Source organism: Gambusia affinis, linkage group LG02 (genome assembly GCF_019740435.1).
Source record: "Gambusia affinis linkage group LG02, SWU_Gaff_1.0, whole genome shotgun sequence".
Taxonomy (NCBI): domain Eukaryota; kingdom Metazoa; phylum Chordata; class Actinopteri; order Cyprinodontiformes; family Poeciliidae; genus Gambusia; species Gambusia affinis.
This window is the reverse complement of record NC_057869.1, coordinates 15920356-15935828: the sequence shown is the minus strand read 5'-3', so window position 1 is coordinate 15935828 and position 15473 is coordinate 15920356. Positions and strand designations below refer to the sequence as shown.

The window sequence follows — 15473 nt, the reverse complement described above, 5'->3', positions numbered from 1 at the left end:
TGTCATGTTTTATTTCAAACCTCTGTGGCCATTGGTATATTTGTGTGCTAGAACAGGTCTCCAGCTTGATCTTGTGGAAACAGATTTATTATTATTATTTGAGCGTATTTGTGTTTTTCCCCCTGTATGCTATGTGACTCCCGTATTCTGACCACTGCATTCGCTTCAGAGGCCATCTTCAGGAGCTGCAGCACGCTCCATGGACATAAGTTGATGAAAAATATGAGTGACAAGATTCATGGCCATCAGAGCGGTAGAGGAAAATTGTATGGCAAAGGGAGAAAAGGAAGAAGAAGAAAAAACATTTTCTGGGGGAAAAAAAAAAAAAAGATTTTTCTATTTCTTCCAAAGGAGAAAAGGGATTCAGATTTGTAGGATCAAAAAGAAAATGAATAAATGCACCATCTTTTTTTTCTGTTTAATTTTTTAAAATCTGTTTTGTTTGTAAGATTTTTTTTTTGTCTAATTTTTATTTTAACATTAATTATTTTGCCTTTTCTAATGCATGATATCAATTTCAGTTATAACACACAAACATTTTTAAAAAAAAATTTATGTTTATAAAAATAATTTCAACCATAAACTCAATCATAAATTGTATTTATTTAAGGGGGTATGCAGGAAAGTGTCAGTTTGTGAGAGGGATTCTGGACTCCATGTAAATAAAGCCAGAATATCTCAAAGCTTTATTTGTTTTGGGGTGTGGGGGTGGTGGTTCTGCTGTTTGGTTTTATTTTGGTGGCCGTGTTTTTTCCTCTTTGGTGGTACACAGTGTTACCTCCATGCTTGATTTCTTTGCCACGCCAGGGATTTAGTGTGTTCGGGCAGTCACTTCTGCAGTTCAACCTGTGCTAAAACACAACAGTCCCTTTCACTTTTAGCTCCCTCAGCTTTGCCGGCTGATTCCTACCAGATGCATCTGTACATAAAAAGCAACCTTACTCTAAGCCAAGGGGGAAAGTATGTTTGTGAATCAAACGGTAAATGTTAAAACAGAGGGGAGGAATCCCTTTTTAAGTAAGACAGAACAATTTAACCAAGTTTAGATATTTTGTGCTGCACTCGTGCTTTGTTCAGAAACATGTAAACATTTAGCTTAAAACTACATCAAATTTGTCTGATGTTTTCGAAACAGAAGAGAAAAAAATCTAGTACATTTAGTTCAAGTCATATATTATATTTTTGCTCTTTATTCTGTGAAAATTTTTACCGGGTGTAGACACGCTTTACTTTAACAATGGCTTTTGTACATTTGAATTCAATTAACAGTAATAAGAGTGTTATCTCCACAAAATAAAAATGCTGCGGACATGCTGTGACAAAATGCTTTTTCACCACATTGTAAATACGGGTAAAAACGGCAGACGTCACGACACCTGTGCAGCAGCAGCCCTGAATTGGTTCTTCAGCAAGTGGCGAGGGGCTCCAGGGACAGAGGGAGGAAATGGCTGCTGTTTGCGCTTGAGCGGAGGTTAGCGGAGGGGCAAGCTGGATTCTGCTGTGGCCCAGATTTTCTCCAATCCCTTTTGTCCGATCACTCCACATTTGAGTGGCTTTATAGAGAAATTGCTTTTATTGTGTCCACTCAGGAAAACCAAAAGCAAAAAAAAAAAAAAGAAGAAAAAAAAAAAAAACACCTCCAGCATCTAGTCCAGAGACAATGCTCACAAAAGCACAGAGGAAATGACTTGCGAACTAGAATTAGAAAGCCAACAATGTGCCACTTTTGCTCTGCTTTTCTAAATAATATCTGGGAATTTAAGATTGAATATGTCAACACATGTTGCTTCTTCCCGGTAAAGTTAAAAAAAAAAAAAAAAAAAAAACATGACGGAGGTGCATTATGCTGAACAGGATTGTACTCAAACAGGATATTAGAGGAAAGAAGAAAATCATCAGTCAAACAACATCATCAATTCTCACATGAGGGCTAATGCATATGCACTGACCAGGCAGGAATAACAGAGTGCCGTTTCTGTGTCCACTGTACAATACACATTTGGGTTGAATGAAAGTTAAGTATAGGAGACAAGACCCTAACAATATTTTTAATCCAAAAATAATCTTTTTTTTACGCACCTTTTTTTTTTATTATTCACAAATTGGTTTCACAAATTCCAGTTTCTAAAAACACACTCAGTACATATACATCTTCTATCTCATAAGAAAAAAAAAAAAAAAAAAAAAAAAAAAAAACACACCAGAAAGACTAACTTGTTTGTGATTTCACAAACAGAATAAATGTTTCTCAACTATCTAATATTGATCAGGTTTCACCATCTCTTAGATTATGAGTTTATGCAGATCAAACACAGTTTACTAAAACAGTATTTTTTACTTTGGACCAAAGGGATGATTAGACACCAGTATTAATATATCAATATTTTTCTTACACTGCTCACATAATGACAAGACAAGGGGACACACACTTCAGGTTGAATCAAGATAACGGTAAGCTACAGAAAACTTGTTCAGGTTGTAAATGACAGTTTCCTTTTTTTTTCTTTTTTTTTTTTTACCCGCTCTCTAGCTGCTCCCTGACACAAAAGCACCCTGGGCAGTGAGCCATGAGGGCCATATCAAAAACTGGACTGGCAGGCAGGGAAATAAAATATATCCATCAAACCTTTATAACACCTCCTGATTTATCCTCAAAAATATTTTAGGTAATTTATTTAAAAAATATTTGAATACTAAATATTACTTTTACATTAAGCATAAATAAATATCAGGTAAAAAAAAACTGTTAATAAAGAATAGTAAAAAAAAATCAGTAAGGAGAATAAAATTTTTTAAAAGATTTTGACCCTACATAAATAAGTACTTAGAGTGTATAGAGAGTACTACAATATTTATATGTAAGCAGAATTATCAGTTTTACTGCTTTGTAAGAGAAGAAAACACAAGTATGTTGCATTCCTATTAGAAAACAAGGACTTTCTCAGATGGAAATCATTCAAAAGAACATCTTGTTAGAAATAATAGTTATACTGCAGGCAAGAGAATTTGGCTGTGCAATTCTTTGAGTTCACATAGTGCTTAAAGGAACCAAAAAGAAAGAAAAGAAAGAAACATTTCTGATAATGTCTTTTCTGTATGCATTACATTTTTATATATTGTAAAGTCATTGTAAAACCTGGGTTCACACTGCACACACTCAGACAAAGCAGGGATAAAAAAACTGATGCACGTTATTACACATAACGTATTCTATTCCCTTCTCTTGGATGGGCAATTTCAATGGCTCCTCTTCCATGCCAAGAGCATTTGTGAACAGAAATGATAACACCGGCTTTTACAATTTCTGTGCACTTCCTTGTTTTCTGGCTTGAAGAAAACCATAAAGCAGCTGCATCTGTATGTGTTAAATGAAGTGTGCAGCTGCCACATGAGAGTTTGTCCACACGCAGGCGTGTGTAGGTGTGTGTGTGGGTGTGTGTGTGTGTGAACTGATGGTCACTCACACATGTTTAAATGTGGGTCCTGGAAATGTGGAAATGATGGACTAAAGCTGAAGGATGGGGGAGGACACGATTTAGTGTTACTTTGTCCATAACAGTGGTTTGTTGTTGTTGGGGTTTTTTTTGGGTTTTTTTTTTGGGGGGGGGGATGGGGGGGATTGGTTGTTTATTCATTCATTCAATCAATCATTATCTGGGCAGATATGATGCAGTTTTATAACAAACACCAACTCCAGGAAGACAAACTGAGACAAATAAAAGTAATGTTGAAGAGAACCAACTTCACCACAAAAGATTGAGAGGCATCATGGAGGTGCTGAGGGAATGAAGACGGAAGGCAGGAGGGGACAACAGGATCGAAATTTGACAGATAAACAGAAAATAATACAGGAGTGCTCTCTTATTAATGCCAACCCCAGCAGTCAATGAATCTAACAAATATTTGTGTTGTTGCACTGCGTGCATCATCCATCCTTCTGGAGTCCTTATACAGATGGTCAAAAAAGCACCAGGAGATTCTCAGCGGCCATAACCTCAAAAAAGGAAAAGAAAAGTGAGCACACAAACAAATAATCTCAAGCTTGTCAGTTAGTACAATACTATTTTGTTGATAATTTTGTGGCAATCTGTTAATGTCTGCAGGATGTTAAGGTGCAGATGTCGGCAGAGCACAGTCTTATCCCTGGGCTTATCATGTCGAGCAATACAAATTCATTTCATATTCATCAGAGTGGTTGTTCTCTGCAGGGGGCTCATGGCGCTACCTATCCCGCTCCCCCTTTTCTCTTTGATTTGGCTCATTTGAGCAGTGCGGTCCCCGGCAGCTTGTTAGAACTGCCACCTCGGTGACTCTGCCCCCTGGATGGAGAGGGAAGGGGGAAGGATGGGGGAGATGGCAAAGATGGAAGGGGTGCTCAGAGGGGTGTAGGGGGTGGGGGTGCATGTTGGGGACGAGGAGGTTATGGCTCAGGGAGGGGGTGCAGAATGATAGGTTGGGGAGGCTTACCCCGAAGCACTTTCACAAGTCACGGGTGAGCAAGCAACGTTCAGTGACCGGAACCCAGGGAAACCTGAATTAGGCCCACCATCTACTGGCCAGACATGGGTACTGCAGACTTCCTGGTACAAGAGAAGAGGTGTAGAGAAAGCTCTGTTCTGTAGCTCAAATATTTTCTATCTTCTAAGCAAATTATTCACTTAGACAGAAATACAGCTACTTGAAAATGAAACATTTGTATGACTTTCATAGAAGAGCTGACGTATGGCCTTACCGAATTATTCTTACTTTTCTGTTTGTTTTTATTTTTATCATATACATTTCTTTTTACCTTAATTTGAATATGCATATTTCCATTTACCTTTAGCTAATGCTGGTATACCTGAATTTCCCCACTATAATTAAACAAAACTGCATATGGATAATATGCAGTAGGAAAGTACAATGGGAGCATGAATGGATCTGAGAAGCATGAATGATGACATTTAGTTGTGATCAACTTTAATGGGTATTTACTGAGGCTATAGTTTGAAAAGGTTTTCATCCCACAGATGCATGCAACGAAGCAATCATCATTCTAACAGATCAACTTTGTCATTCAGTTCTGAAATCTAAATGCCCAAATGGTTCCTTTGGGTAATCCTGAGAGATCTGAGTATCATAATAATGTTGGTTGTGAGATGAAGATTTTTTTTTTTTTCAGAGAAGTGTCTTTTTCCAGAAAAAACTATACACATATTTCAAGAACACCAGGAAGTTCCACAATCAACTTTCTGAGATGAGTAAACATATGTATTAATAAGATGCTATGACCTTTGCCGTCACCAGGATTTTAGGAAAATTAGTACACATATCAGACTTTGGTCGCCTTAAAACAGCACAAGGCAGGACATCTAATAAATGTTTTGTTCATATTTGTCAATAAAAATGTCACCCACATCTTTAAAAGCTCAGATAAAAATGTCTTTTTTTAAATGGGCAACTTTGGTTTCTATTGAACTTCACTGTACGTCAGACCAATGAATTCATAAAAGGTGTTTTATATTGCTCTCCCACCTTCCTATTTTCTAAGGTCATGTTCATTTATCACAGCGTGATGAGTGGCGGAGACAGGACAAAGACTTGAATATGCAACGGCAGGCCAAAGAATAAAAAGCACAGAGTTTGAGGGTGAAGGCCAAAGCATATTCAGCCAGAAGACCCGGCCTGATTAGATGTCCAGACGTGATATAACCTTCAGGAGCCGACAAACAAATCGGACAGAGGCAGGAGAGGTTACCTGCAAACCGAGGCACACAGAAATGTGGGTACATGCAGGAGAAATCAGAAGAACTGTCTTTTTTCCAATTAAAACAGGACTTAATTTAAGAAACCCTTAAAATTGACTCACCAGTCAATTAACATTGAACTGCTAATTGACAGTGAAAGACCCTACACTGAATTACTGCAAGATATGGGCAGGATGTAGAGGCAGATTGCAACCAACTAAATACCCAGTACCTCAACCTCTCTGCAAGACTGCAAGAAGAAGTTAGTATGACTGTTAAAAGCTCAAAGCAATCTTTAGGACTGCTTCTTAAATTTTTGAAAGCAGTCTCACACCAATTTGGCCTTCACGGTGAAACTTAGCTGTTAAAGTTTTAAGTGAAATTAGAAAAAGTCCATCCAGCATTCAATAATTGTACTGAAGTGTAGTGATGGAGCAAAATCTTCATGTAGACCTGAGGTGCATTTGGCATTGATGGATCGTCAATAAGTAGAAGTCCAGTTCAGTTCCACAGAGGCACATTGGATCAATTATAGAACTAAAAACCAAATGTTCTCATTTTTGATTTGCTTTACTGTGAACATTGTTTATTTTGCCTGGCCAAATTAAAAAGTGAGAAGTGGCATTTGGCACAGCCAGTTTCACACTAATAATTAGCCAATTATAATAAACGGTAAGCAAAGAACTAAATATAGAAAAGCAAGTACGACTCTTATACAGTCCAAAACAACATAATGTACTAGTATACTGTATCATCCAAACTGAGGCTGAACTGCAACATGAATTATATATTCTTGCACCGTAGATATTAAATCCAGCAATGCTTACCCTTTTTTCTTTTCATACTGGATGTGTGAACAGGAAGCGAAATGGAGTGCAGCACTTCCACGACCTGCGTGTTACTGTCCAGCTTTTAGGAGACTACTAATGGGCGGTTCAAATAACTTCAAGAGGCTGGAGAAAAAGGAAAGTTAATTACAACATTGCCAACGACAATTTTTTTTCTTTCCTGAATCTGAATAAGTTTTTCATTAATGGTGTCACTGAGATCAGCACTTATCAGTACCTCCGGAGGGATGGCGGAGGAGGGGGAAGTGGGGGGGGGGGGTACGACAATCACTGATTCTTTCACACAATTTCACCATCTAATTTCCGACCATGCATTTTGGATCAAAATTAATTTCCTTGGCTATCTAATAGATCAGAAACAAGTGATTGCTGAAGATGCCAATCCCAGCAGGCACAATGAGATCTCTCAGTGCCACTCTCGCAGAGAGGATTGCGTATCCCTGTCAAAGTGAAGACGCGTCACACAGACTGAGATGCAGTTCAGCTTGGGATCTCCCTCATCAGCCGTTTCCCAACTATCACACATACAGTTCCTCAAATGCTTTCCCCCTCACTGTATTTAAAGAAAAATGCAAGAAGCAGTGCTACACTGTGCTCATCATTACTTTAAACAACAATTAGGTCTGCTGGTGATACTTATCAGTCTCATAATGAGGAAAACAATGCACTCTGCATATCTAAGGGTGCAACAAATTAGGATTATGTCATCCTTTGGTTTCCATGACCCACTCTATTCTACATTATACATGCACTATCTTGTAAGATGCAATGCGTGTTTTCCACACGACTCCCCACTGAAACAACTAGGGAGGGGTTGAAGACAGCCTGAGGCGTTTTAGCATACAGCCCAGCTTTATGAGGTTTTACGCTATAAAGACTTTGAATGCACACTCGGGGTGAAAAGTGGATGAACCGTGCTCACGTAAATACATTCAATGAAATACCATTACCATCATCATGGTATGCACTTTAGCTGTCGGGGCGGTCCCTGGGTAGAACCCCCGAGTTGGGGGCAGGGTGCAGTGGGCAGGATGGGTTAAACTGTGGTGTTGTAAAACATTTATCTGCTTCAGAGAAAGCATTACATAGGTTGAACCTCATCCCCTGCCATTACAGAATTACCCTAACGGCTGCCGTTGTCTGTGCCCAATCCCTCTCCGCCATCTTATTGATTTTCACACCCTGAGAGCGCGAGTGCTCCCAAAGGGCAGTAAATTATAGAATTTTATAGGGAATTACACCTGAAACAGAAACTTTACAAGAGTACAGGTGCCATTCTTCCACAGGGGACTGAGAGAGAAGAGGCATGGAGGGTCCTATTTGTTTATTTCAATAACTCACATTAAAGCATGAACTCACACAGCCACATAAATAGAAGCCCAGCGCAGTGTATATGTCCGCTGCTGTGACATTCAAAGAAAAAAAAAAAAAAAAAAAGGTCTATAAGAAAATGCTCCAAGTACTGTTATTTGACATTTTACCCCTACGGCTTGCTGGGAAGTGACTAGAAGAGACCGTATCAGAGAACAACAACATACAGTGCTGTGAAAAAGTATTTATACCCTTAGACCTAGTCATGTACAAAATACTAGTTTCAAATAACGTCACTGGTTTGAAACAAAATTAAGCCAACTTCTCAACATGTAAAATACTAGCGATGCATTTGCATTCAGTCCCCTCCATTCTGATACCCCTAAATGAAATCCAGTGACATCAAAATGTGTTTGCCCAAAAACTCCTTTCAATATGTACATTGCAATTTGTCATGGTAAGGTGGCAAAATGTGGAAATTTTTTATAGATTATGAGTATGTTGAGAAGTCTATATTTATTTTGAATACCACTTGACGTTTTTTGGAAATGTTACTTTGTAGAGAAGTAGTCTTCCCATATGATCTTCCGTAATTAAAGCCAGATGAAACTCTTGCAGATAGAGGTATATCATAAACTTTAATAGTCAGTGGAGGGTTCAACAAGGAGCACAAAATCTCCAATCCAACAATACAACAATGTACACTGTTCCTTATATAATTTACTGTTGATAATTCAAAAGGCACCATGCAGACTTCCATTTACCTGTCTCCTGAAGAGCCAACTCTGCAATAGATAGATATGGTATGATGCCAGGGGCCGATCTCTATAGGGGTGGAAGAAGGAATTGCGGAAGAAATTGCAACTAATATGAGTTCCTTACTTCTGCAACACCTGGATGTATATGGTTTCTTTTCATTTGTCCGCCAGCTTCACTCACTCATAGTAAAACTAGCTCTCAACACCAGCTCTCTGTGACCTCGGGATAGCCCTGCAAACATGAAAGACCCTTTATCTGTTCCAGGTGTGGCCCGACTCACACTGGGAGTGTGTGTGACTGAGAGAAATCAAGTGAGAGATGCAGATGTTTATGTACAGGAACAGATTCAAGATCCACAGGCAATTTGCAAAACTAAAACAGAAGGGCAACACAAACTCTGTTAAGCTCAAAGCATGTGAAAGTAATAAGACAGCCTTGTACGCCGCCCCTCTCAGAAGCTCTGATATGTATCCGGATAGAAATGCTTTTTTCACACAGCTTAAAAAGACTGCAGCTCCCTCATAACATCAAATACTTCTCAGTCAACCAGCCTGATTAGATTTTCATAACTTATTTTTGCAGAAAAAAAAATGTACAGAGAATGCAGCAAGATCAGGTCAGAAATATTTAGCATTGCTAAATCGTCTTAAACAAAATGTGCTTCACTCTACATGTTAAAGGAAATCTTTCAGGAACAGAAACACACAGGGTGGCATGGACCAGCACGCAGCACAGTAGTGACCTCGGACCTTCCCCGCTCCCCCTCTCCGTCTGGTTTCAGGTTAAACTTGACCCCTCACACTTGACCTCTGAGGAGCTTGGCTCAGTGATGCTTGAGCCAGCAGAGAGGCAAGGGCACAGCTGTGAGGGAGGGTCTGCGCCGGGACAGACTTCCCTCTGACAAAGGGAGAAATTCAATTGAAGCATATTAGTGTCCAAGCAGTTGAATATCACTCATTCGAGCTAACTGGAAACATCTTTTCTCCTGCGCTCAAGGCAGCTTAAATTAACCCTCTGAAAAACAGCAGGAGGACAGGGGTTGGGCGGGTCATACAAAAAAGCTCTCTGCCTCAACTTTCCAAGCACTTATCTGTGGCCCTCTATTTTTAACCTCTGATACGTGCATTATTTTCAATACTTCTGTCCTGAACTGTCAAGCGGCAGGCAGGTTTGACGTATGAACGGAAGACCATCACGAGAACAACCGGTGAGGGTTCCCTGAAGACGGTCAAACAGAAGACAGATATATGGACCCAGGTAGGTGAGGCCTTTGGTGCCCAGGGACACAACTCAGGACAGATTACAAATAAGCCGGAGAGGAAAGGGATGGAGCAGAATAGAACCTGATACTCCATAGAGATGCTCATCCCATAACTGTCACCTCTGCAGATTGAGCTGTAGTGCTAAATGAAGATAAAGTATTGATCCCCAAAGTAACATCTGGTGTTTGGCAAGAAAAGAGTTCTCTCTTGATATTTGAATATTGCCGTCAATAGTGACAGCCATTTAATGAAAGACATCTAATATGGAGCCACAGCTTTACGTCTGAGCTTATTTAGTGATAAATTAAATAAGACAACAACAACAACAAAAAAACTCTGAAAATTTGGTCTCATCTTGCAACCCTCCCTAATCGCCCTCCTCCCCATCCCCTATGTCTCTTTTCTCCACAATCAGTGTCAGAAGAAGCAGTGAGAAACGGTTTGTGAGAAACACTTATCTAGCACAGCGGCAGAGCCCTGTTCCTACACCCTTTATCTCACCAGGAGATGGAATTCAATATACAAAAACCCCATCATGCAGCAGCATCATGCCTGTGCTGGGGATAAGGGCAGGGTTGCCAGGTAATTGGTTGGTGGTGGACGAACACAAGGTTTGAGACTACCCGTGGAGGAGTGGAGATTACAGGAAGGGTTGTGGGGAGAACTGGGGGGGGGGAGGATTCTTGACAATCCCCCCCCACCTTAATTTTCCATCAACCTTTCCAGTTCATGTGCTCTAGACCCACGGTGATGTGCAGACGTGTTTGCTGGTTTGTGTGTTTTATTTTATATTTATGTGGTCCCAATATGATAACAAATCACCTGAGTTGTTGGTACACCTAAATACAATGCATTCCCCAAACCTTTTAAAAAGAGAAGAAAGGACATCACATTGTTTCTATTACAAAACTTTGTATTTGCATTCTGCTCTGCACACATTAATTTGGAAAACCCCTCACATCCATGACATTTAAATTAAAATTAAAGCAGATAATGTCATGGCAAGAATCGAATGTCATTATAGGGGAAAAATAATTGTGTTCCTTTGAGATAATGTAAAAGAGGATTGGAGGGTGATGATCCCACACATTTAGTAAGAGCAGCGAAAGAGGAAAGGAGAGCAGGAAATGGACCAACACACTTTTTTTTCTATTTCCCAGAGACCCCTCAAGATAACAGGCATTGTAAGGGGGAAAAAAATAAAAGGAAGATATGAGAGAAAAAAAAGAGAAAAAGTCATTTCTCTGATTTATTTATGATGCAATGAAGGTATGCTGAACGCATCAGAACGTGCAGCAGTGGTCATGCTGTCAGGGAAGATGAAGTGTCTTCATAGTCGACTGAGCGAAGAGCAAGGAAAAGAAAGAGGGAGAAAATTAGAGAGGGAGAGAGAGGAGGGTAGCTATACTGCAGGAGGGTGTTAACCATCTCATCTCTGCCGCACCACCGCACTCGCCACAAAATGGCTACTTCGTTCCTTCTGACGGCCGGCACCAGGAGGGGGGGCCCCCCCATCTGAACAGCCGCTATCTCATCTCCCACCTCCGTAGCCTATTCTTCAACCTCAACTATTTCTCATATTTATGGACTGTTTTCATCCAACAGTCTGCTGAGCAGCTTCTCACCTGCACCATTTTCTACCAAATGGGATTTGTTAAATACTCCTAACTTTTTAAATCTCTGTTTAATGTTCTGGTAAATTACAAAACTACCTCTCAGTTAATTTGCCTCCGCAGCCCTTATAGACGCTGCATCATGAACAATACAGTTAGATGAACAAAGACAGACTCATGATATCCACCGGATGCTTGTGCGATGCTCCCTGTGCAAGAAAAGGGTGGCTCAGCTGTAAAACAGCACAGAGTTGCTCAAATGGACAGGCTGACATCCTACAGTGACATTTTTGCATACAATACTCTTGTAGGCAGATATCTGGGGGAATCAGTGCATGCTGCTCAGCTACTTAAAAACACATGAGTTGATCTCCAGGCCAATATCACCCTCTGCAGGCAAGAAAAACACAATTACCCTCTTCAAATGCATCTCTTTTAAAATAAAATTATATACATTTTTAGATCTCTGACAATTTTATGTTTGAAGACTCTTGATGATGCCCAGCTTTAAATACCAAACAAATGTTCATACAACCCAATTGCAAATTTATTGATGTTGTGTTTTTATTGTTGATTCTATGTTGCATTGTATTTTGTGTTTGATTTGATGTAAAGCACTTTGAAATGCCTTGCTGCTGAAATGTGCTATACAAATAAAGTTTGATTGATTGATTGATTTAATAAGTTGAGCAAATTATTCACGCTGTGAAAGGTTTACTGTTTGTCACAAGAAGCCTATGCATCAAAAATCTTCATTTAGGTCCTTTCATTTCCTGTTTGTTTTTTGATTTTTTTTCATTCTGTCTGTATAATCACATATGCTGTGTTATAACTATGTTATCCATGTGAAGTCAGAAAAGTAAGAGTGTTCAAATATTGGGCATGCAGAACATGGAAAACATTGATTTTACATGCAGCTTTGAAATATTTGCCTCAAATTTATTATGCACCTAATAAAACTGAAAACCTGCGAGTTTAATTCACTTAACAGAGATGATACAATAATTTATCAGCATCGTCAACCTATAAACTCAGACAACTCCAGAGATGTGTAAAGGAAATAAGTGAGGATGGATGGAAAAATAGGTAAAAAGAAAAAAAAAAGAAAAAAGTTTGAAGCAGTATTTAGGATGCAAATGATTCTGTTATATTTATCCTATTTTAAAAACAACTCATCTAAATAAATGTTCCACATATTAGTACATTGCCTTTAAAGCAACATATTTAAAGGCACAATAAGGACACTTTTATGACAAAAAAAACTCCACACATTCCTTTGTGATTAATACTTAATATTGTAAACTCATAAGTTATATTAGATGCCTTGAGAAAAACAACCAATACCAAGGTTCTGCATAAAATGAAATCAGTTTTAGAGGTATCTCAGCAAGCCAGTCGATATATCTACATTATCATTCTGCTCAGAAAATTAAAAACTATATAAGCCTGATAAAAAAAGGATCTTCTGAGCTTACATGGTGCCATCTTTGGCTGCGGTTTATCCACCTATTGGCCAAGCACTTCTCCCTTTGTGTTATAGACGACTTTGCAACTGAGCCTTTGAATCAACTGATGCTTTTGCACAAGCTCTCAACTCCAAGGTTATTTCTTCTGGATTTCCTTTAAGTTCTTTAAAGAGAGGCTGGCATTTGGAATACATATTATACATTAAAACTCAGTCAAATAAACTAACAAAAGTTCGGAGATCAGCAGCATCAAAGCATTCCTGGACCGGCTCAAACCACATGATGAGCCTTGTGTCTTTGCGAGCAAAAGCTCGTAGATGTTCAGCACATTTCTGAGCCCAGCTTTAGATTTTTTTCCACAAGATTATCTTTAGGTCTTTGAAGCCCAGAACCCACCTGCTTCAATTCCAACAGCGCTGCTCCTCTGGTTTCCAGGCTCTGGTTCCATTGGTCAAAATAAACAGCACCTATGAGCCTTACCCTGAGGGAAATTTTTCTTTATTACTGACAAAAGTCTGTGCGGAAGCCTAGCAGAGATCTTCAAAAAGACCTGTTAAATATGCCCTCCCTATGAAATATGAAGTATTATGGCGCATTACTAGAAATCTAATAGAAATCTAACTTTATGGATAAGTCAACAAGTCTTCTTGATATGCAGTGGTTGTAACTTTAAAAGAATTTAAGGCTGAGCCAGTAAAAATTGGTAAATACAACCACGGATATGTTAAATGGGATTTTATTCATTTGCAAAAATGAAAAGCTTGTCAAAGTTTTGTTTTGACTAAAAGTTGTTCAAAACAAAGGCCACTGATAACATGGCTGAAGGTTGTTGAAGAGTGACAAAATGAAGTTTGGACATCAATGTTCACCTGAGACAAAAATAGTGACAGCAAAGACTGCAACTTAGCCAAGAGGAAGAAATTAGAAGATATAGAAATAGAATAGGTTGAAGACCTGACAAACTGGCACCCTATCAATGGGTTTAAAAGGTTTAAAGTACCCAGTCCACTTGTGACAAAAACTGTAAATGATACAATAAAATTCTGGTAGATTTCAGATAAATTAGATTTCTGCTCTGGTTCTGACCATCATTGTTACTCTGATATGCACATCAAAGCATCAGCATGTTCTCTCAAAGAATAGTCACTAAAATGTAGGCCTGTCACGATAACAAATTTTGCTGAGCGATTAATTGTCTCAAAAACTATTGCAATAAACGATAATATTGTTTGAAGGCCTTTTTACACTGATTTAATGGAAATTACATAATAATGCATGAGATTTCCTGCCAAAGAGAGAGACACTTTATTTTCAAAAGAACACTCAACACTGGAACTGATTAAATAAACAAAACAACCAAAAACAAAAATAAGATGGATTCTCAGTCTCCATTAACAAAAATGTACTTGAATAAAAACACCAAAGTGTAAATAAATACTGCATTCAACCAAAAGAGTGCAGATTATAAAGTCTGTTTACTATATTGCCCTTCAGTAAACATTAGATTTAAATAGAGAAGATGGGCACATCGACTACCTGATGCAATAGTTCACACTAGATGTTAGTTCACGCCTACATTTTTCCCTTACGACAATCTTAGAACGTTGATCGTTCTAAGATTGTCGCTTGTGATTTCTTAACCAATCATCCTGTAGTGTGTGGTGTGTTACGGTAGATCGTCGTGGCTCAGAAAATTAAGCAGAGAGCATCACTATTTGAAAGTAATAAGAATTCTGAAAACTTTGGCAGGCATTTAGAATGATTAGTTTTCTACTTTGCATACAGCAGCAAATAGATATAATACTTAAATCTAAATAATATCCGCACATGCATCTGACATGTTGAGATGCAAATGAATGCAAACAATTAGGCTATTTGACTGTACTCCATTCCTTTGAATTTAAATGCTTAGGCATGCAAGTTCAAACTCTGAAAGCAAGAAAGGCTTGTTCCACTGACAGGCTTTGTGTGTAAATCCTTTTGTCGTTTCCTCTCTCATAAAGTGTCGCTGTCCTGATTACCCCGCAGTGCAGCGGAGAGGCAAATGGGTGAGCATCAAAGGGAGCAGAGAGGTGGGGGGGATATGCGAATGAGATGCTCACTGACCCTGCCACCATCACAAACCACCAGTCTGATCTAATATCCTGACTGACTGAAGCAGCGGGAGGCTCGGTCCACATCAGACCAGCTCTGCCGACATGGAGCATCTCATTCAAGCATCACAGAGTTGTAATAAAACCTAACTGTAGAGCATCAATAACAAAAATGCAATAACAGCGACTGTAGATTGTTTTATGTTCTTGCAACTCTGACTTCGTATTAAATATAATTAAAATGAGAATAACAACCAACCAACAACTTTGGGTCATTCCTTTACATTAATAAAATCTTTTACATTTATATTTGTTTAGCACTGGATGTATAGTGTGTACTGGCAAACGAATGCATATTTGTGGCAATATATAATTGATGAGCTAAAGATGTAACA

The 15473-nt window shown here is 38.8% G+C and overlaps 1 long non-coding RNA gene across 2 annotated transcripts in view; it reads right to left on the bottom strand.

Annotated features, from left to right (window-relative positions):
• LOC122843901 overlaps positions 1 to 15473 on the bottom strand; it is a 100133-nt gene that overhangs the window by 41080 nt on the left and 43580 nt on the right. The window contains exons 3-4 of one of the 2 annotated variants that reach the window (XR_006372790.1): positions 4468 to 4580; positions 3612 to 3994 (exon numbers count right to left, since the gene is read on the bottom strand). The exons of the other annotated variant lie outside the window; for it this stretch is intronic. This is a non-coding gene — a long non-coding RNA (uncharacterized LOC122843901). Of the gene's footprint in view, positions 1 to 3611; positions 3995 to 4467; positions 4581 to 15473 lie in introns of those variants that run through there. 2 annotated transcript variants of the gene reach the window in all.